The sequence below is a fragment of the Oncorhynchus mykiss genome, chromosome 10 (genome assembly GCF_057628025.1).
Source record: "Oncorhynchus mykiss isolate SJ-2025 chromosome 10, ASM5762802v1, whole genome shotgun sequence".
In the NCBI taxonomy this organism is placed as follows: domain Eukaryota; kingdom Metazoa; phylum Chordata; class Actinopteri; order Salmoniformes; family Salmonidae; genus Oncorhynchus; species Oncorhynchus mykiss.
The window spans coordinates 58,760,039-58,782,514 of record NC_143031.1 but is presented as its reverse complement, the minus strand read 5'-3'; the positions used below and the strand labels follow the sequence as shown (position 1 = coordinate 58,782,514).

General features: G+C 41.6%; 3 long non-coding RNA genes across 5 annotated transcripts; 1 reads left to right on the top strand and 2 right to left on the bottom strand.

The window, feature by feature from the left end:
• Positions 1–970: 970 nt before the first annotated feature.
• LOC118936714 (uncharacterized) lies at positions 971–21,971 on the top strand. 3 transcript variants are annotated; one of them, XR_016483843.1, is made up of 8 exons: positions 1,142–1,286; positions 13,432–13,729; positions 15,795–15,902; positions 16,622–16,736; positions 17,342–17,498; positions 17,667–17,824; positions 19,445–19,549; positions 19,610–21,971. It is a non-coding gene; the product is annotated as an uncharacterized LOC118936714 (long non-coding RNA). The 3 variants fall into 3 exon arrangements; XR_016483842.1 differs by lacking the exon at positions 1,142–1,286 and adding an exon at positions 11,914–12,240; XR_005034184.2 differs by lacking the exon at positions 19,610–21,971 and having other exon boundaries at positions 971–1,286; positions 19,445–19,595.
• Positions 8,464–9,723, bottom strand: LOC149980091 (uncharacterized). The gene is made up of 2 exons (XR_016483847.1): positions 9,328–9,723; positions 8,464–9,233 (listed from the first exon to the last, which is right to left on the bottom strand). It is a non-coding gene; the product is annotated as an uncharacterized LOC149980091 (long non-coding RNA).
• LOC149980090 (uncharacterized) lies at positions 9,721–10,660 on the bottom strand. The gene is made up of 3 exons (XR_016483848.1): positions 10,489–10,660; positions 10,374–10,409; positions 9,721–10,275 (listed from the first exon to the last, which is right to left on the bottom strand). It is a non-coding gene; the product is annotated as an uncharacterized LOC149980090 (long non-coding RNA).
• Positions 21,972–22,476: the final 505 nt, after the last annotated feature.

Here is a 22,476-nt window from a genome sequence, read left to right as displayed (position 1 = left end):
ATTGAAAATGTCTAGCTGATAAACTCCAGCGTTGTAGAGGGTGAGATCTCTGATGCTGAGAGATCCAGTTTCTGTGTCCAGCTGCAGTCTGTCTGGGAATCTTCCTTAGAATTCTGTGATGTTCTCTCCTCTGATGACCTGACTCAACTATTGAGGTGTTTGGAATGACTGGACCAAAGAACCAAAATATCTTATCAGCCTGTAGTCCAATTAGTCCAGTGTGTAGAGTGACCGACTGCCTCTCTCTCAGTGTCAATGTATTTACCTCCGCATTCACAGCTCCCGAAAATAATCTTTGTTCAGTAGCAAAGACAAATGGCACAAATCATACTGTGTGTTTAGTGTTTTTATATTAGATTTTTATTTGATATTCAGTTTAGTTTCAGTTAGTTTTCAGATCCACTTGACTAGTTTTTATTTAGTTTAAGTTTTATAGGAACACTTCTTTGATTGTATATTATTTAGTTTTAGTGTTAGGGACAGAAAGACGTGCATTTATGTGTTGTATAGTTTTTGGGGATGTCACTTCTTGCCTTTCTGAAGCCGTATTGCATAAGTTGATGGGTCAGGTCATAGGTTAGGTTAAGTTTAAAGGTAGACTCAGCCAGATGAAGTACACGCACAAAGTAAACTGTAGTAGTGGGTCAATTTACACAGCAGCCAGGGCCCGGATTCCCAAAGGCATTTTAAGTTCTTTGTTCAAACCTTAGTAGGAGTATCGTCAAACATGGTGCGCCTCGCTACACCTCGGTCTCAGGGGAGAACTGCAAGCCCGCTGGAGCGAAACATACAGTCAGTCTCCTGATCTTGCGGTGTAGGCACGGTCTCCGAACCCCAAAGCAAGTCACAAGGACAACAAATCCTCAGCACCGCAATACTGGCAGCACACAGGTTGGTACACTGTCACAAGTAATAAAAACAAGGACACAACCCAAACGATGGCACAAGCGACACCGAGTGGGGGGACAGCAGAGCACCCTGATGGAGGCTAGCTTGCTTGCTGCTCCAAGCTATTGAGTAGATGCCGGTATCCTATACTTCTGCGCTTATACACTCTAACATTGAGCTCTTACCAAGCGAGCCCTTCCTGGAACACGCCGAGAGAAGGAAGTGGAAGTAGTGCAGCGGCTGCTATTTAAACGGGTTATCCGCAGCACATAACTCAGCCCGCCTAAAAGATTATTGGAAATAAAGCGGCTGTGAAGAGACATATGAAGTCCCAGCAATAGAGAACTAGAAAATGACAACGCTTCAATATTTGGGAATATCAGTACGTTTCATCATCGGTAAGTAGGCTATTCCTGTAGAAGTTGCACTTTGTTGGTTACTGTTGTAATATACAGGCATGTCTTCTCATAATGTATAGGCTAGCCTATTAGACCTACTGTTATTAATTTAATTCGTTGTCAATCTATTGTTTAGCCTATAGTCCTTGTCCTTTTTGAACACCATTCCCCACGAATAAACTCGCACAAAAAGTATACAGCTCTGGTATCAAAACCTGCCATTTCCCCGGAAAGAGGTTGTGAGTGAGAACAGTGCTGTTAGTCTGGTTCAGTCTCTCATCTCTACCGTACCACGACAGAGTCACATCTCTCCCGATGTCCACAGAACACACCACTGAACAGCTCTCACTGCCAGGGGGAAATCGCCAGTTATGATACCAGATGACACGGAGTACAAGGAGTGGAATGTCATACCTGAACTTGCTAACCAAACATGGGCTATCAGCAAATTGTAAAAAGCATTCCAAAAATACTTGGTGTCAAATTTGAATGTAGACTAGATTATTCATATAGCCTATGCCTATGATTTATCATCGGATAAGATCAAAATGTGTATATTTGTATTATGCCTTATGGACTTAAAAAAAAAAATAGAATCAACCCCAACACATGGAGATGGACATGTAAACTATCTTGTGCTGACTGACTACCTCAAATTATAATAATTTAACAGAGAGCGCTTTTGCGCCATGTACTCTATAGCCATCTGTTTTCTTTAGTTTTGTGTGCACTATTTAGCCTACTAATTTAGGATCAACGTAAAAACAGTTTCAGTTTTGATATTCACCAGATATTCGGGCTTTCAAACCTCAATAGCTTTAAACCACTTAGGCCACAGACTCCAAATAAGTGTCATGATGTTAGAAAAATTGTGCACAACATTGCACAGGTCTTATTTTTCACGATTTTGACATTAATTCCCTTTCCAAAGCTAATAAACATGTGGAAATATGAGCAGCATTCTGTATTCGGAGTTGAATTAGTTAGGGAGCGCAAACAAAGTACAAACTTTTGACATTCTAATTTCAATAGCTCCTTGGTCATGTGACCTACTGACCTCAAACACAGTTCAGAATGTACATTCAGTGCTCCTATGTAGCTGATGTGAAATGGCTAGCTAGTTAGCGGTGGTGTGCGCTAGTGGTGTTTCAATCGGTGACGTCACTTGCTCTGAGACCTTGAAGTAGTGGTTCCCCTTGCTCTGCAAGAGCCATGGCTTTTGGGGAGCGATGGGTAACGATGCTTCGAGGGTGACTGTTGATGTGTGCAGAGCGTCCCTGGTTCGCGCCCAGGTCGGGGTGAGGGGACGGACGTAAAGTCTATACTGTTACACATTGCACACCCTTTAGTTTGTCCATTTTCATCTCACACTTTGTTACATGAATTTTGTACATTTTCTAATTTCAATACCTCCTTGGTCTTGTGACCTACTGGACCCAACCAAGGTTCGGAATGTCCACAGACTATCCTATATTGCACGCCTTTTTGCACACGATTTTACATTAATTTGCCTGCTATGCCCCGCTGAAAGACAGTGTCACACACACACCTATTCACTTGGGCCTTCTCCCTGGAGCCTTCCTGACCTCCAGGCAGGCCCCCATTGACCTGGTGACCTCTGACTCCAGGCCTCTAAGCCTACACTCCATGCCCGCCTGCCTGCCCTCTCCATGGGCCTAAGAGTGTAAGCTTACTCCCTGGAACTACAGACCTCTAGGCCTCCACCCTTATTCTCCCTACCCGGTCAACACCCCTCTCACTGGGCATCATCTATCACCGTGTCCCGGCCGGGGCTCAGCCAGCTCCATAACTTTGCCAACCAGGTGAACCAGGGCACCCACACTTAAGCACCCCTCCACAGACACTAAGATGTCTATATTCCCACTGTCAGGAACCACGTGCACCTGGAAAATCAAAACAGGACATGTGCACCTGGTAACCTGAAACAGGCTCTGTGCACCTGGTGACCCGCCCACTTTTTTGTGTCCCCACTCCAACCTCCATGGCCTGAGTGCTGCCCATAGCCCCCGAGTCCGGCTGCCAGTGCTCGGACTCAGAGTGCACCCCTCCTTATATGGAGTCCTACTCGTGCACCTGATGACCCTTTGACTTCGACAGTGAGTCCCAACCTGACTCACAGTCACACTAGAGGATGGGCCTGGTTGGATGGGCGACCATCACCTAGCCCCCTACCTATCCATAGCCCCATGTCAATATGTTATGCCTTCTACCCGCCTGCCTGGTTTCTCTGACACTCTGTGTCTGGCCCCTGGCCCTTCTGTGTGCACCTGGTAACCCCTAAGTAAAAAATGAGGATGGTGGAGGAAGACACCTTCCGTCCCTGACAAAGGCTTGGATCGAGGGCTGACTTTCAATAGATCGCAGCGAATGAGCTGCTCTGCTACGTATGAAACCCTGACCCAGAATCAGGTCGTCTACAAGTGGTTTAGCACCAGAATCTCCACAAACATGCTGTGCGCATCAGGAGAGGGGCGGCAACTCATCCGTCCGCACCCCAACCCCGTCACGAATGGCTCTACTCACCTGCCAAAAGAGGCAGGCTATCCCGGTCCAACCAAAGGTCCGTGGCGCTACGGTATCATTGCATTTAGGTGGGATTCTGACTTAGAGGCGTTCAGTCATAGTTCCACAGATGGTGGCTTCGCACCATTGGCTCCTCAGCCAAGCACATATGTACTTGGGTGATTTGAGTGCGAACGCAACAGGTGGATATGCTCCTTTGAATTTGATCAAAGTTGACATTCAGTGATCCGTGCATGGTGTGAACCTAGGCTTCTTTCGTCTGTTTTATGGGTCCACAGCAAATCAATTGGCATGGATGGTACTACCCACATCAGATGTATGCCTCCCTCTCCAGACAAGCTGTAGCTTCCTCTCCCCACTTCATAGGGCATGAGCCAGATCCATGCAATGCCCTATCACTGCGGGGCCAATGGGTTTAGTCTCCGCCTCGAGTCTTGTGAGCGTAGAGGAGACCTCGCCACCTACAACGTGTGGTGTCCCACACTCAGGTAATCCTAAGGCCTGGTAGTGTCAGCAAATGGTAAGGCACATGCCATCTCCACTACATGCTCCAAGGAGCGCAGAGGAGAGCTCCCACATAGAATGTATAGAGTCCCGCACCCAGGCGGACCTGAGACCTGGCAGTGTCTATAACTGCTGAGCACATTCCATCTCCATTTAGTGCTCCACTGTTAACGGGTCCAGCCGAAGCCAGCGTTAGTTTCAAACTTTCGAAGTTTAGAGTTAGCTAAGTGTACAGGGGATGCGTCTTTAAACGTTTCACCACATCCGCTCACATCCGCTCAAATTGATGAAAGTGTACTACTGGCATCAGCATCTCCCAGGTCTTAACTCCCCCTCCTAGCTAAAGCCAGGGATGTGCTAAAGCCATCATTCTCTGATTGGCTTCCTGTCAAGGTCAGGATTCACATACAAGAGCACCACAGCAAATCATTGAGTCTGGTGGAACCGCCCTCCACATTTTCATGCTTGACTGAAAGACCCATATTCCAGGACCGACTGCCGCCTTCCGTTAACGATCAACAGCCGTCACCATCTGCAGGAATCTCTTTGCGCACGGACTAGTACCGAGGTAACTCCCGTTTGGTTTACATCATTAGTGACACCTGAAAACAGGTGACATACAGGGAGGGATTGGAAGAGCCCTGCTAGAAGGTTACCTCGTTATCTCCCTTACCCCCACCCCCCCCCTGTACTAACATGCTAGAGACAGTTTGTCTCCTAGCCGTTGGCTAGTATAAACAAATGTGTATCATTTATTATTCAAGACAAAATTCACATTCTACAGCACACCGGCAAAGTCATCAAAGACTCAATAAACCATGATTTCTGGGAATGCTATAAAATCCAAAAGTTATGGGCGGAGATAGAACTTTGGCTGTCAGAAGTAGCCTATTACAATGTAAACATACTTTTAATCCGTCTGTCTACCTATTTCAAGACCTGGCATATGGAGGTGTAGTAAGCTACCCGATGGGATGGACAATTCTCTTATCACTCATCTTGAAAAAAGTATACTAACAACGTGGAAATCAAACAATCCGCCATCATTAACACAATGGGCGACTAATAATTTTGTTTTGTACAATTTAAGGCCATGTGGCAAACAATTATGCAGGCACTAGGAGGCATGCGGGTCTGGGCAGATTTGTGTGTGTCTGTCTGTACGTTGTTTTTTGTATGTGTAAGTTTGTATCTGGTGTGGGAAAAAAAACGAAATAGATATAATAATAGAAAAAAATAAAGTAGGGAAGGTGCATCTGCGACAGCCGAAAGTCAGAAACGAATATCGTTTTCCAACAGCAAGACTCGGATCAACATGGCAGTGTAAGGCATTGTTTATAAAAAGGTTCTTTAAAATGTCAAAATAAACATGCGTCTAAACCCCCACGTCACACACTCACAAACTAAAATCATAATGTAATATAGATGTGTGTAGGCTACATTTTAAATATTTTTTTTATTTAACTAGGCGAGTCAGTTAAGAACATTCTTATTTACAATGACGGCCTAGGATCAGTGAGTTAACTGCCTTGTCCAGGGGCAAAAACAACAGATTTGTATCTTGTCAGCTCGGGATCCGTTCTACCAGCCTTTCGGTTACTGGCCCAAAGCCCTAACCACTAGGCTACCTGCCACCCCATTACAATCACTTAGTGAGGGAGACTCAATTCGCATTTATTTGGATATATCCACTGTACACATACATTGCAGAAAATTGGTTCCCGTTTCAGTCGCGTCTTTGGTCACGTTCGCATGTGTCAAATAAAAACACCCTAATGATTGGTTGACAATTGGAGCCTCCCAAAATGTGATGGCTGCAGGAGTTTGTAAAGAGCAACTGCAGAAACTTGCGGTCGACTGCAGTCAAAATTTAATGACATTAATTCACATGATTTTTGTAAAGTTAATGCAGTTGACATGTAGACAGACGCAAGTTGGAAAATGTTTATCCCCAGAATGCAACACACTTGTTGCTGGAACAAGCACATTGAGGTGAGCACAATGCAACGGTTTTCGCACACTGAGCATCTGCAAGGGTGTGCTTCACGTTGCTAAAAAGTGGCAGCTACGGGACCAAAACAGCAGAAAAGTTTAGCCTTGCTCAACGCTCCAGGGCCCGGTTTCCCCGATTGTGGTGGATTTTAGGCTTAAGAGTGTTTTTAATGATGCCACTAGAAATATATTATCACTTATGGCTGCAAATATTGAGGCGGCTTATTCTAATGCACATCATGTAATATATTGAGACAAATTACAGACAACCTACAAGTATCAAAATATAACTAAATTGATTGAACATGAAATACATTTGAATATTATTCTCCCACTGTATTTATATTTAAATGCAGTCATCTCGGTTTTAATTTGAAGCATCTTTTTATACATCGCTGGTTTGCAAAGACAGTGGTAACTTTATTTGTAGTCCACTTTGAAGTAAGTTATCAGCGTTAGATTACGAGCGTGTTCAAGTGCAATATTAATAACGATTGCTTTGGGAAACAGCTCGGAGATTTAAAGATGTTCTTATGAAGGTTCTAAAAAATGATATGTTTTGGGCTTTTGGGACACCGGGACCAGGTTGTGGCAATTGACCCACTACTACAGTTTACTCTGTGCATCTACGTCATCTACCATTAAACCTAACCATCACTTTATGCATTATGCCGATGTCAAAACTACTGGGAACTCGGAACCAAGTGCGTTTAACACAACTAGGAACTTGGAAGAAAACAAGCTCCTACAGGGAAAAATCGTTTTGATTTGTTCCAACTCGGAATTCCAACTCGGGCCTCTTTCTAGACCTCCCACTTTCCTACCCGAAGTTCATTATTTTTTTCATTAATATTTAAAAGAAACAATATACTTGCAGTGAAGCCGCTGAACACATACATCACATGTCATGATTATCCCAGTTGTCTTGAACGCACCATTACTGCCCCACAGCTGCATGACGTGACGTTCCCCAAAACATAAATGGCTCCTAGCCTCCCACACAGAGGCAACTTTCTGTCCCTAACACTGAAAAAAATAATACAAATGAAAAATAATGTTTTTATAAAACTTAAACTAAAAACAAATAAAGTGGTTTTGTGCCCTTTCTCTTTGCTACTGAACAACTCATATTCATTGTTCCAGATCTGTTGGGAGCTGTGAATGCTGAAGTGATTACATTGACACGGAGAGAGAGGCAGTCTGTCACTCTACACACGGGACTAACTGGACCACAGGCTGATAAGATATTTTTTTGTTCTTTGGTCCAGTCATTCCAAACACCTCAATAGTTGAGAGTCAGGTCATCAGAGGAGAGAACTTCACAGAATTCAAAGGAAGATTCCCAGACAGACTGCAGCTGGACAGATAAACAGATTCTCTCACCATCAGAGATCTCATCCTCAACAACCTGGGGCCTGTTGCACAAAACTAGGATAAGGGATTAAGCCAGGATATCTTGGTGATCCTGGCTCAATTGATCCGTAATCCGGTTGCACTAAAGATGGATAGGGGGCAGGAGGATATGTTATGGTATAAATTACCATGGAGATTTATTCTGTGGAGCTAGCCTGCTCCAGACCAGGCTAAATTCCAGGATCTATTTAATCTCATCCCTAATGTCAGTCAGCAGTCACCACAAATGGAAACCAATAGTTATTTCACTGCTCACTATACATTGTTATCACATATAACTAGACCCACTGTTATTTAAACGTTTGTGATCATTAATTTCAATGATTTTGGATAAAAAATGATTTTTAGATGATGTTGCTATCATTAGATAATTTACAGTTTCCCATAGACTATAAGGCTATATATAAAATGCTAGAATATTAGGGCCACAGAGGGGAAAAAAACACAAGTCATAATATTGTAACCAGTTGTTTTAAAGGAGGACAGTTGTTAAAATGACAGATGTGGGGCATTTCGTGAAATTGTACTTCAGTATGGTTTCATAAACAAAGACATGCTGATGTGCCAGAATATTAAGTATCACATTGTCATAAGTATCAAAACTGTAAAAACAATATGTAGCTTTTCTGCAGAAAGAACCAGCCTCATAAATTTATGACTTTATCCTTTTTCTTCAGTGTGGCCCTAGTACTCTGTCATATAAACAAATACACATTCCATATGAATATAAAAACACAATGTGTAACATTATGTTCCTTTATTGAATAAGGACAAAACAAAGCAGGTAAACCATCAGCTCCTTTCAAAACTGAAGTCACAGTGACTCTACAAGATGGAAAGCACAGAATCTAAGCATATTATACAAAATGATACATATACAGACCTTTGAATGTGTATAACACACCCTGCATGTCTGCACACTAAAATAAATGCAGGACAAATCCATACACATCAACTGAACAGACAAATGAATGGATGCAGTAGCCTCCCTGCAGCCTTGTATTACACACAGTATACCGCACAAACATCATAAGAGGCCAAATTCGTCAAAAAACGAACCCAAAAAAACCCAAATTCCTCTGCCACCGCAGGACATATTTAACCAAAATTGAAAGCACACATACTAACTAAAATAATTCAACACATATTGGTCCCTCAGCAGCCGACCACTGTCGTCATCAGGGAAGATTGCCGGATTGTCCCAGTCCATGGCTGGTGGCACTCTGGGGGCCCTCTCCTTCCTCAGGCAGGCCACATTGTGAAGGACAGCACAAGCCACAGTAATATCACATGCCCTAACAGGGCTGACCCTTAATTTGTGAAGGCAGTGAAAGCGTGCCTTCAGGAGGCCAAAGGTCATTTCAACTCTGGCCCTGGTCCTGGCATGGGCATGGTTGTAGGCCTGCTGTGCTTCCTGGGGGTCTGTGAAAGGTGTCAGGAGAAAAGGCTGGCAGCCATACCCCCTGTCTCCCAGCAACACACCAGAGAATTCACCTGTCAACACAAAATCTCATCATTACTACCTCATAAACACAGTGATATTCTTGACACAGCCATGATGGTTATAAATAGGGGTTGTGTGGCTTACCTTGTGATAGGCACTGATAGATTTCAGAGGCCCGAAAGATTCTGGAGTCATGGACTGAGCCAGGCCATTTTGCCACAACATTGCTGATCACACAGTCAGCATTGCAGACCATCTGAAATCATAAGATGAGGAATATTACACCAATCAATGCACATCACTGGCAATGCAGAGTGTTCGTCAATGGACAATATCAAAAAGTTATGTTCACCTGAACATTAATGCTGTGAAAGGATTTCCTATTCACAAAATCGGCCTCATGGGCACCTGAGGGGGCTTTTATCCTTATGTGTGTGCAGTCCACTGCACCAATGACATTGGGGAAACCTGTCACACAAAGTAATGAGTATCCTACTATGTGTTAACAGTTGTCCTGTAATTTGTAGATCCTCTTACCTGCAATCCTATAGAACTCCTCTTTGATGTCACAGAGTCTTCTGTGGCCAGGGAAGGAGATGAAGACATCTGCTAATGCTTTGATAGCCAGACACACACTCCTTATTGTGCGGCAAATTGTGGCCTTGTTCAGCTGTTCTGCATCCCCCACTGAGTACAAGAAGGCTCCACTAGCAAAAAAGCGCAAGGCCACACAAACCATTTGCTCCACACTCAGTGCATGGCTCCGTGCAGTGCGGTGCTTAATCCTGGGACCCAGTAGTCTGCATAGATACCTGATGCCATCTGCAGAAAACCTGTATCTTTCATATAGATGGTCATCAGGGAAGGCCAGTGGGTCCAACCGGTCCCTGAAGACCCTTTCTCACCTGAAGGCTCTCCTCAGCACAAGTGCTTCTTCATCCACCACATCTCGCACGAATGGGCATGCCATTGTCAGAGCAGAAAGGAACACACAATTTTGGGCCTTCATATAGGCTAGTGGCCACACCTGGTGCTGGGGGGGTGGGCAAAAGAGGGCGATGCCTTATAACGATGACTTGGTTGTACTGATTGCTGGGAAAATAAAAAAAACCTTAGAAAGATGCCACCGTCCTGTGTGCTCACAATAAGAGCTCATATGTCATGGCTCACTTGACTTTACGAGAATATACCTAATTTTTATTTTGAGCTGTGTCATCTTCTTGGAGCTGGGGGAGGAAAGAAAAATAATGATTAATACATTTGTGTTACAGTTAGCATACAGTGTACATTGAAGGCATATCTCACCTCCCTCTCAAGTTTTTTTATTTCAAGGTCCAGTTTCCTAATTGTCCTCTTTTTTATTTCGAACTCCAGTGCAAGATTTTCCATCTTTTTCTTCTTGTACTGAATGTCTGTCTGCCAGTTCTATTTGGCACCGGAGGTGGTTGCCATACAACTTTCTGATAGCTTGTGAGCTCTGTGAACACAATACAATTAGCGCAGCTGGAATTTGGCAGGATGTGGTGTCCTTTTATTAATACGCACTATGTTGCCAGGCTGGTTTTCCCACTGTATAGCATCTGGGTCCTGTAAAAGAAATTAGATTTTTTGATTTTGATGAGGACTCCTCACCATTGTAGAGTAAATAGTACTTTCACAGTCTTAACATGATACCTCATGCCTTCTGGAATCCAGAGAGATGGTCTCCTCCTCATCATCGTCTCCATCATGTGCTGTTGCTGCTGCACTGGGGCCTTCACCCTATCACATTTAATCGGATTCATATTGAAGCTAGTAGACAAGACATGCCAGGCCTACAGTATGCCTTTGATGGAGTACTCACTGGATCAGCATCGTCTGGTGCTTGTGCTGGTGGCTCTAACAGGAACACAGTGCTGCCAGACACTGCAAGGCAATAGGTAAACCAAAGTCAGACAGTCCAAATTGATTCAATATGAATGTGGTTGTATCCCATGTAGAGATGGAAGGACATACCTTGAATGAAGCGGGTGGCATCTTGGGAGGAACCTATGCTCGTCTCTTTCCCCCCAGGGATCCCCTCTAAGACGGGCCTGCCTTTATTTAGCTCCAAGGCCATGTCCTCTGCTGGGGTAAGGTCAGCCTTTGGTGACCCACCACCCGTGCCTTGTCTGTGGGTATTCTTTTTCACTGCTAAAACAGTACAGACAATGTGTGAGCAGGCACCTTCTGGGTACAATATATGCTTGTGCTTTGTTAAATATTAGTCAGGGACCATACCATTCTGCAGAATGTTCTTGTATTTGATTTTGACCTGCTGCCATGTCCGTTTTGGCCCGTTCATGTTTAATCTACACACACACACACACACACACTTAATGGAGTCACACTGCAAAACATTACTTGGTATTTTTGTCTTGTTTTCAGTAAAAATATCAAATTTTATCATAGCTTTATACAGTGTGATGGAGTTACTTTACACAATTTCACTCATATCTGCAGTGCATTTCAATAAAAAAAATTAACCGTTTCATAATTACAGTACAACTGCATTTTTGGAGATGTGAATTAAATATTTGAATTGTAATTGTGATGTTTCAGCGGAGCGGTGAGTGTGTAATTGTGCACTACTTACGCATTCAGGCGGTCTGCAATACTTTGCCACGCTTTTTCTCTTTGCTTTATCACTGTGGCGGTGTTGCCTTTCTTCTTAATTATATATTTTACCTCCTCGTATGCCTCCATGAGGATTTGTGCTTCCGACGGGGAAAAGTACGCGGCTCTAGTTGCCATGGTAAATCAGTTAATCTGTGATCTGTGGCGGGGTCTATTTGAGTGAGCCGTGAGCGCGCACCTATCCAGGATTGGTTTCACCTGGCTTAATGAATCCGTGTCTGCTCATCCTGGCTTGGTCTTTGTGCAACCAATTAAGCCTGGACGCACATGTTTTGGCTTCATTGAGCTCAGCTGAGTCATTTATCCCGGATGTCTTAATTCTACTTTTGTGCAACAGGCCCCTGGAGTTTATCAGCTAGACATTTTCAATACACACAAAACATCTCAGAAATTCTATCTATGGTGAGTGTTGGTTTTATATATAAGTGTTTCAAGTGGGTCCCAATGCCCAAGAGTATTGTGGCATGTATTGTAAAACAGAAGCCTACAGTAAAAGGTATTGACGTAGTATACTGAATACCATTTCTGCCACAAGCAACATTACAAAATATCAACTTTTCTATGTGACTTGTTACTGTAACTGCTACAGTGTCAGCATAGTGTATCAATTTTGATATTTACAACCCAATTGTAGCGATTGTTATGAATAGGCCTAACCAGACATTGAGAATGGAAACCGTTTATGCGAATCACATGTATGTTCTTGTAATAATGTGGGGTTAGCCATGTTATCCGATGTCTTGTTTTTTGATCACCTGTCAGATAAAAATAACCATGTTTAGAGTTTGTGGTCGGAACGCAGATAATTGCTTTGTGCGCGCAAAACCTCGTGTGTTGCTCGGTAGCCTAAAATGCTCTGTCTAATCATATATTTAGCCTAGGTCAACTTATCGAAACTTACAACCACAATGTGATCATATAAACAATTAAAACGTGAAGGTATATCAAAACGAATATTTAACGATTACCTTGTTTGTTTATTGGTACGAGTTTTCACTGTCAAACAGTGGGTGCGTTCAAGGTCATAGTTTATTCAGTGTAGCCTATGGGTATAAAGGAAATAGCTTATCCCAGAGGAGGCAGGAGCTGTATAATAATTTTTTGGGTATTATCCTGTTTGTTATTTTTCTTTGTATGTAGTGTTCAGTCACCGGCATAATTCTTCACTTTCTTCACTTTTAAACGTTTCACTCTGGCAAGAAAAAACAGATCTGCATTGTTGCCTCCTCACTGTAAAATCCTACCACTGTTTCAACGTCACACCAAGTATTCCATTGTGACGAGCAAATACTTTGAATATGAATGCAAATTGAAAGGGTGATTTGGTGCAGTGAACAAGAGTGACTGTTTGTTGCACTCAGTCTATTGAGAATGTGCTTAGTTTTGAATTGAGCAGTTTTGATCTGTTTAGATTTGTGCTTAAAGTTGTGAAAATGTACCACATACTTGTGAAAATTGCACCAAAGTGATAAATAAAAAACTGAATGTGCTCACCACAATTTTGTTACTGGTGAGAGTTGTCCTTCTACCCAGAGGACCAATATTAATGACATGAATCTGTGTTGAATCATTGTTTTCATTTTAAAATCCCAGCTCCAGTACCACTTCCTCAAGTCAGAAAAATCCCTCAAGGTGATTTTCTGGACAGTTCATCAGAGAAGGGGGGCTGTTCAGTGGCGTGTTCTGTGGAGAACCAGATAGATAGGACCCTGTCCTGGTACAGAGGATAGGAGAGACTCAACCAGACTAGCAGCCCTGACCTCTCCACCAACCTGTCTCTCCCTCTGGAGATAAAGCTACAGGACAACAATATCTACAGCTGTGTGCCTGCCAACCCAGTCAGCAACCAGACAACCAAACTCAACATTGAAACACTGCCTTCAGTTTGTAGGTATGTCATTAATGGTAATGTGCAACATTTACTTTGTTATTGGACTGGTTAATTAGTTTACTTGGATCCCATGTCACTCCTATTCTTCCAGCACTGGGGGTTAGACACCATATAAAACAATAATATTATACTAATACCGTAATAAATATTAGTATTTACTACGGTATTAGAAGCCTCCAACTGGACTCACCACATCATTTCAATGTGGAAATTTGGGTAATATTTGGTTGAGACGTTGTTCATTGAGATTTCCACCTTTATTCACCCACCCAAAAAGACCAGTTGGATGAATTCCGAATATGTTCTATGCTTTCAATTATCTAAAAGCACAACCGAATTCCAATGGAAAAACAATGTCAGATTTTTGGTTAAGTTGTCATCTAAATGTGTTCTCATCGCGCTTTCAACCATAAAACTGCAACAAAGTTCAAATCGGAATACAATGTCAGATATTTTATATTTATACAACAACTAAATGTATTATCACGGTGCTTCATCTAATAGCATAACCATTTGACCTAGAATGCAATTTAGATTACATTAAAAGTACATAGTGCAATTGTGAAGATTTCCACAGACCTGCCACCTTTCCATGCTACAGTACAGTGAACATGCACACTTGAAATGTATAGTTACAGTAACCTCAATGTGACCATGTATGTGTTACTCATTTTAAGGTTGAATAAATGTTGTTGCATTAGTTTGTAAAAATAGCCTTGACGGGCAATTCCGCCACTTTTCAACCTCATATTCATTATTTCCAGTACCAAACCAGTGTCTACAGCGCGTTTCTATGATCTGTGACAACACCGTGCTCCTCACTTCACTGCGATTCCAACACAATCTCCTGTTGCGAGATTGTGTTGCAAAATGCAACACAATCTCACATTCAATGCGTGCATATGTATATAACGCATTTCAGCAAATTTCGTGCGTTTTTGTGTGGTTTAATTCATAAAAAAAGACACGAATGTATGTGATACTTAATTCGTGCGAAAAGACACATTTAACCAGTAGGCTACACACAAGCCTTTGCAACAACCATAGATGCGATAGACTATTGTTCTTCTGTATGCCTAATTCAACGTTATAAATATACATAAACGGTGTCTTTGTTTAACCCTGTTTTAAAATGTGTCGTTGAATGCTTTTATGTAGTGTTTGCTGAACCGAATGTGAGAAAAGACACATTTACGTGCGAATTAATTCGTGGGAACAATTGCTTAATTAATGCCAATGCTGTTTTCTATGCATGACTTCGCTTAATACTTTGGGAAACTGGTGCACTTGTAACCAGAATGGCTTTTTTTCGTGTAGGCAACAGTACACGATTTTCTTAAACACATTTCATATTTTGTGGAGCCTAAATTACACAATTTTCTTCATAATGCATGTATTACATGTTAAACAGGTTCATGTAAAATGAATTATGGCACTTCCAAGGCCTTTCCATGATGAATATTACGGACATGGCAATCATGTTATATACTTAGGCAGCTGTAACGCGTTCAATCAGTTAGCAAGTCAGAAATATCAGTTTCCAAGTACCGACTAGCACGTGAATGCTGTATTATGCTGGCTTCACATTTTCATGGGAAAATGGGAATGTGTAACTCCAACATGATTGTGTTCAAGTGCTTTTGAAGTCGGAATAATTCATAAACCAATAAGATTGAAAACATAATTTTTCTCATTTCCCACTTGTATTTCCTATTTGGAGGTTCATTCAAGTGAAACTTCCCAGTCGAAACCAGGAATTTCCGAGAACTCCGATGGCACCTGAACGAGGCATTGGTATGTGTAAAAGACAATAGTAGGGTCTGGGTCGCGGCGTGTCCACCCGTCATACCCATTCACAACCACCACTCCAAATCGTATGCGAAAATAACGGAAAACTGACCCAAGATCAGTCCTGTGCAGGCAACTTCAACACAATGTAATGCGGAGCGCGTTCCTGCTCGTCAACACAATCGGCTGCAGGGGAGGTTACTTTCTGCGTTGTTCGGTTTATTTATGAATATAAAATTAAATGAATCTAAGTAACGTATATTCTTATTCTGTGCAGAATCTGTGTATTTTGACCTACAACACAAATGCGCATCATGACTTCAACAAAGAAGGCAACTTGGAATGTACCGGATTCCAAGTTCCTATGCGATCATCCTCTTTCCCGGTGAGTGAAGTATGCAATAAAACAATGTGGTTGTAATCGCTAGTATGTAATGCTATGGAGATTTATTTATAGCTTTTTAGACACTTCTCAAACCAGTATGCATTTTCACTGATCTGTCAAGGTTTTCAATTAAAATCTTCGCATACTCAACAGTTTCAGCTAGCTAGAGCTAGGCTAAAGTCTATGGAGTTTCATGGTGGGCGCAGGATTTTGTTCTGGGCAACATCTACAGATTTTTGCTCCACCCTTGATTGGTAAATGAAGGTCACAAATTACTAAGGAACTCCCCTCACCTGGTTAGGTTGTCTTGGTGTTAATTGAAATGAAAAACCAAAAACCTGCAGACACTCGGCACTCTGTGGAACGAGTTGGACACCCCTGCCTAATAGAGCTAGTTCAGCTTGTCTTTGCAAAGCCTTTCTAAAGACAGTTTTTAGATCTTGTGGAGCAAACAATGGGTGAATTGGGACAACAAGACAACGATCCTCCCATCCACAGTGAATTATGTTTCTATTTAATGGTCATCTTATTATCCATCATTCACATTATTTACATTTTTTTACACCACCTGTAGTTTTTGTGATGTAACCCACTTACAAATTAAGTACATTTTAATGCCCAGTTAAACATGTTTATTAAAATAAGTATCCTACATATACAGCGGTGAAATACAATTCAAAACTTGTTTTGTTCTGTTTTCTTTGCATCTCCAAATGAAGACCCTTCACACCTTCACCACCCTTCTTCAGACCTATGGCTGACACCTTTAGTCTCTCTCTCTCTTTCCATCCCCTCGATACAGATCTCTTGATCCACCCTCTGGCTGCATTTTAAGTAAGTGGAGACTTTCTCATTTGTGTTTTCAAAAACTAAACCAGGTTGTAGTTTAAACATGCAAACCAACTGGAGGAGATTATTTCAAATGTTTAGCTTCAAATAAGTAACCAAAACCCACTGGCCCAGGTACTGTTTCATCTGTCAACTAACACTCATTGCACTATGCACCTGAGGCTATGGCAGGTAGCCTATATCTAGGTTACAATAGTAGTCAGTTAGTATGTCAGTTAGTACACATTATGCTAAAGTGTAGCGTGTTTGGTAATGTTAAAGCCTCAGGCTTAGTTTTAGTACCAGGTGAGGTCCATTATCAGATTTGACTCATGATTGAGTCATTGAAACCCTTGTCACCTTCAAACACACACATAGCACTTTTATTAGTTTGAGAAAGGTCAGGGCTTGACGTTTATTGTGAACTCAACGTCGCGGCCTTTGTTGGCCAAACTCTCTTTATTAATGGCTGTTAGTATGGTTTTTATCCCTAGTTCTCCTTGTCAATTCAAGCCCCATGCCAGAGTGGACCTCCCTGGTGCATTCCATCAGTCAAAGTTATGTGTATAGGGCTATTTTTTGTGACACTTTCGTATCCACCTTTCATGCAGAATGGCTCCTGTCCGAGTTGTAACACAGTAGCATCAAAGAAGTGCAAGTTCTGTGGTGCAATAACCCAGCTAAAGGATACAGGCAACAGATGAATGGGCAAATAAGAACTTGAAACATGGAAGATATGCAACCTTGGTTAATGCAACAAACAAGCTGGTGAGCTTTATTATGTTTTCCTCTAAAAAGATTTCTGCAATTATTGCTTAGTGAAATGATAGGCCCTATTTACTTATTTGTTGTTGTCTCATTGTGTCATTTAAGACTACATCTAAATTTCATTATTTGTTGTGTTTCTGGAAGTTATTTTGTCATTAATGATTCTAGGTACATAGGTTCCACAAGTTATGAGTGTACCCCCTGCTACTCTTCAGCAAGAGGAAGAATGATAACATTTTGTTGTCAACTGCAGTGTCCTCACAGTTGTATGATGAATCGGACCTCAATGGCAGCAATCCAAAGGTTGTATGAGGCAATTATGAAAGGTATTTGGACAGAAATATGTATGTTTGTCTACCTTAAGACCCTATCCCTCAACCACTACATCCGCCAGACTGTAAACAAAACAAATTATTTCACTTACGCAAATTAGCCATAGCCAGCCCCTCCCTCTACTGTCCTGCTGGTCAAAACTCTCATCCATGCTTTCATCTTCTCCCGAATAGACTATTGCAACTCACTACTCCCCGGCACTAACACAAACTCCCTCGATACGCTCCAAAGGGTTCAGAACTCAGCAGCCCATCTTCTAACCCACACTAAATCATCCTGGCAGCATATCCTCTGAACTTCACTGGCTCCATGTCTCCCACCGCATTAATTACAAGATCCTCCTGACCTAAAAAGCTCTCCCTTACCTTGCTACCCCTTACCTCTCTGACCTTCTTCTCTCGTACTAGCCCTCATGCTCTCTCCCCTCAACCACAGTTGGCCACCTTGTCATCCCCAGGTCCAAGCTCCAGAGTTTCAGTGACAGGGCCTTCTCCAGGGTTGCTCCTAGGCTCTTGAACTCCCTCCCTCCAGCCATCCATGACTGAGTCCATCTTTCAGTCCCGCCTAAAACCCCACCTCCTCACCATGGCCTACCCTTACCTCCACCATTTTCACACACACCTCTTATGTTTCACATATGCGCAACACCTGCTCACTCACCTTGCTGTCTCACTCACATACTCTATTTAGCCCCGTTTATACCTGGTTCTAACATGCATTATATGTCCTGATCTTGTCCACAGTCTGATTGTGCCCACATTTTCAGACATGTGTAGATGATTAAAAGAAGCATTGTGTTCAGATCTTCCTGACCACGTCTGGAGGTGACAGTGAAACCATTTAAATCATCCTGCCTTATAAAATCATTGACAGGTGGCAACCATTGACTTACGGAATATATGAGTCTTAAAATACGTTTTATTTTGAAAGAATATCTGTCAAAGAATTAGCATACAAGGTGGGACCAGTAAATCTGTTCACATTGCGGATACAGTGGGCGGTTAAGACTGTGTAGACGACGCATTTCAAAAAATGTGTGCACAATCATAATGTGGACAAGATCAGGACAAAGGACGCATGTTTGCGCCAAAGTATTTTGGTTAATGTTTTTATTTTTGTTTAGTCTGGTGTTTGATTGTTTGTTAGTTTCTACAATTGTAAAGCTTATGTGTTTGATGTATAATTATTGTTATTATTAAAGTAGAGGAGGTAGTTCAGGCAAGCAACATTTCAACACATTCTTTTCACATATCCTGTGTAGGAGTTTATTTATAAACTGGGTGGTTCCATCCCTGAATGCTGTTTGTCTGAAAGCCTTGGTATATCAGACCGTATACCATGGGTATTACTGCTCTAATTACGTTGGTAACCTGTTTATAATAGCAATAAGGCACCTCTGGGGCTTGTGATATATTACCAATATACCTCGGCTAAGGGCTGTGTTCAGGCACTCCGCATTGCGTCATGCATAAGAACAGCCCTTAGCCGTGGTCTATTAGCCATATTCCACACCTCCTTGGGCCTTATGGCTTAAATATACATGCTCACCTCTGCCAATTGGAAACTGTTGTCCACTTGTCTCTTCCATTTCCTTAATATGTTCTATTTCGCAGTGGCAATCAACACCCATGCCCCCACACTTCAACCCTCCTCCTGTTGCTGCCCAAGAACTGTCTGACACAATTGCCCCTCAGGAGACCAGCTACACCCTCACCCAGGTTGAACCCCCAATATCCCCCACCACCCAGGAGACCAGCTACACCCTCATCCTCAACCAGGTTGAACCCCCAATAATCCCCACCACCCAGGAGACCAGCTACACCCAAACCGAACCAAAGAAGACAGGGAGAAAGATGAGGAGAAAGTCCTCTTCTGTCACCATCAAAAAACCTTCCAACCCATTGAGCATGACAGTCAACCCCCTGCCTAGAAGTCCAGCATTCCAGATTCGCCTCTTCACTGTTGACGTTGAGGCTGGTGTTTTGCAGGTACTATTTAATGAAGCTGCCAGTTGAGGACCTGTGAGGCGTCTGTTTCTCAAACTAGACACTCTAATGTACTTGTCCTCAGTTGTGCACTGGGGCCTCCCACTCCTCTTTCTATTCTGGTTAGTGCCAGTTTGTGCTGTTCTGTGAAGGGAGTAGGACACAGCATTGCACTAGGTCTTCAGTCACTTGGCAATTTCTCGCATGGAATAGCCTTCATTTCTCAGAACCAGAATAGACTGACAAGTTTCAGAAGAAAGTTATTTGTTTCTGGCCATTTTGAGCCTGTAATCGAACCCACAAATGCTGATGCTCCAGATACTGGTCTAAAGAAGGCCAGTTTTATTGCTTCTTTATTTAGCTTAAGTTTTCAGCTGTGCTAACATAATTGCATTAACAATGTCTACACTGTATTTCCGATCAATTTGATGTTATTTTAATGGACCAAAAATGAGCTTTTCTTTCAAAAACAAGGACATTTCTAAAAGTGACCCTAAACTTTTGAACTGTAGTGTATAGACACACAAAAAACACTAAGCGGGACATTCTTACCAACATTAAAATCCTATTATAATCCAAAAGTAGTGTGAAATGCACTCATAAGCAACATGTAAATAAAGGCTGTTCTTGCTGGCTTTCTATAAGAACTCCCCTTTGTTCTGCCACCAACTTGTGTGTGCTTTGCCCTCATGAGTAAGCAATGTTTTCAAACACAAAGGGGTCTATAGCGGTGAAAATACTTGAAACCCTTGTAAGTGAACAGCTAAAATAGTTTATTTACTAACTCTATTTCATCAATGTACCAATCAGGCTTCAGAAAGAAGCATAGCACAATTACAGCAGCCATGAAGGTTTTAAATGATATCACTGAAGCCCTTGACAAAACAGCACTGTGTCTCACTTTTTATTGATCTCTCAAAGGCTTTTGATACAGTTGATCATGCTATACTATGGCAGAGATTGTCGAGTGTAGGTCTTTCGGAGCATGCAGTTGCATGGTATGCTAACTGTCTGATAGAACTCAGTGCACTCAATTTTACGGGCTAATGTCAAATTGTCTAAATGGTGTGCCCCAAGGCTCCGTACATGGTCCTCTCATTCACTATTTATATAAATGTTTTAGACAAAAGTCAAATGCACAACTTCATTTTTATGCTGATACTGTTATTTACTGTTGTGCCTCGTCTCTTACAAAAGCTTGCAAACTGCCTTTTATACTGTTCAACATACCTGTGTCAATACTGACAAAACTAAACTAATGGTGTTTTCTAATGCAAGAAATAGACCTCTGAACCTTTCACCTATTACTACCTGTCAGGGCAAGGAGATTGAGGTTGTAACCTCATATAAATATCTTGGAATTTTAATTCATGACTGCCTCTCATTTAAATTGCATATTCAACAACTTACAAAAAAATTGAAGCTGAAATTGGGATTTTATTTTAGGAATAATGCCTGTTTTCTTTTGAAGCCAGAAGGAGGCTAGTATCAGCTACATTTATGCCTTTACTAGACTATGGGGATATTTTATATATGAATACTTCCGCTCAGTGTTTGAGATCAATTGACACTCTTTACCATGGCACTTTGAGATTTATTTTAAACTGCAAAACCCTTACGCACCACTGCACTTTGTATACCAGAGTTGGCTGGCCTTCTCTAGTCACTCGTAGGCTCAGTCACTGGTATACTTTTATTTACAAAGCCATTTTTGGGTTTACTACCTTTTTTAATTTGGGCATTTTTATTGTTCACAAATGTGGTGGGTACTCTCTTCGTTCACTGGACTTTATCCTGCTAACTGTTCCAAATGTCCGAACTGAATTTGGTAAAAGGGCTTTTATGTACTCTGCGCCATCGTCTTGGAACGCCTTACAAAATACTTTTAAACTGGAAGAACTTGTCCCGATTGGTGTTTTTAAATCACTGATTAAGGATTTTGAGGCTGATTCCCTGACCTGTCAATGTTTATTTGCTTTTTAAAATTTTGTTATACTCTTGTGAATTCAATGTTTTTTACTAGATTACTTGTAGTTTGTTGTCTGTCTGTAATTTTTGTAATGACTTGGTGCTGCCTATCTTGGCCAGGACGCTCTTGAAAATGAGATTTTAAATCTCAATGAGCCCTTCCTGGTTAAATAAATAAAATAGCCAATTATGTTATACAATTATATTATACAATTATACAATATTGTTTGTCTTTTTGAAGGCCATTCATTTTAAGAGTTTGTCCTGAAAATCTAGTTAACAATATTTTTATATGCATATATACAGTATAACAACATGGTTTATGTTTTATGTACAAGTATATTTGTATAGACTACTACACCTAATATAGAACAGGCATTTCACTGAATTCAAATATTTCCTTTTAATTACATTCTGTTTACTTTTTGCTACAGTACTTTGAATTTAATTCAAATTTAAGAATTGAATTGCAATTTGAGGCATTCCCAATTAAATTCTGAACCCTGTTTCCTATGAAAGATTAACAGTATATATATATTTTTTTCTAGCTTTCAAATAGTCACATTCATCTCTTCATGTCCATGCTTAAATCACACTAGAAGAAAAAAATGGCCTTGAAGAATGTTTTGTGTAATTCCCCTATGATTGCAAATCTGGCCCTTTAATTGTACATCTTGTCTAGCCAGTGAGGA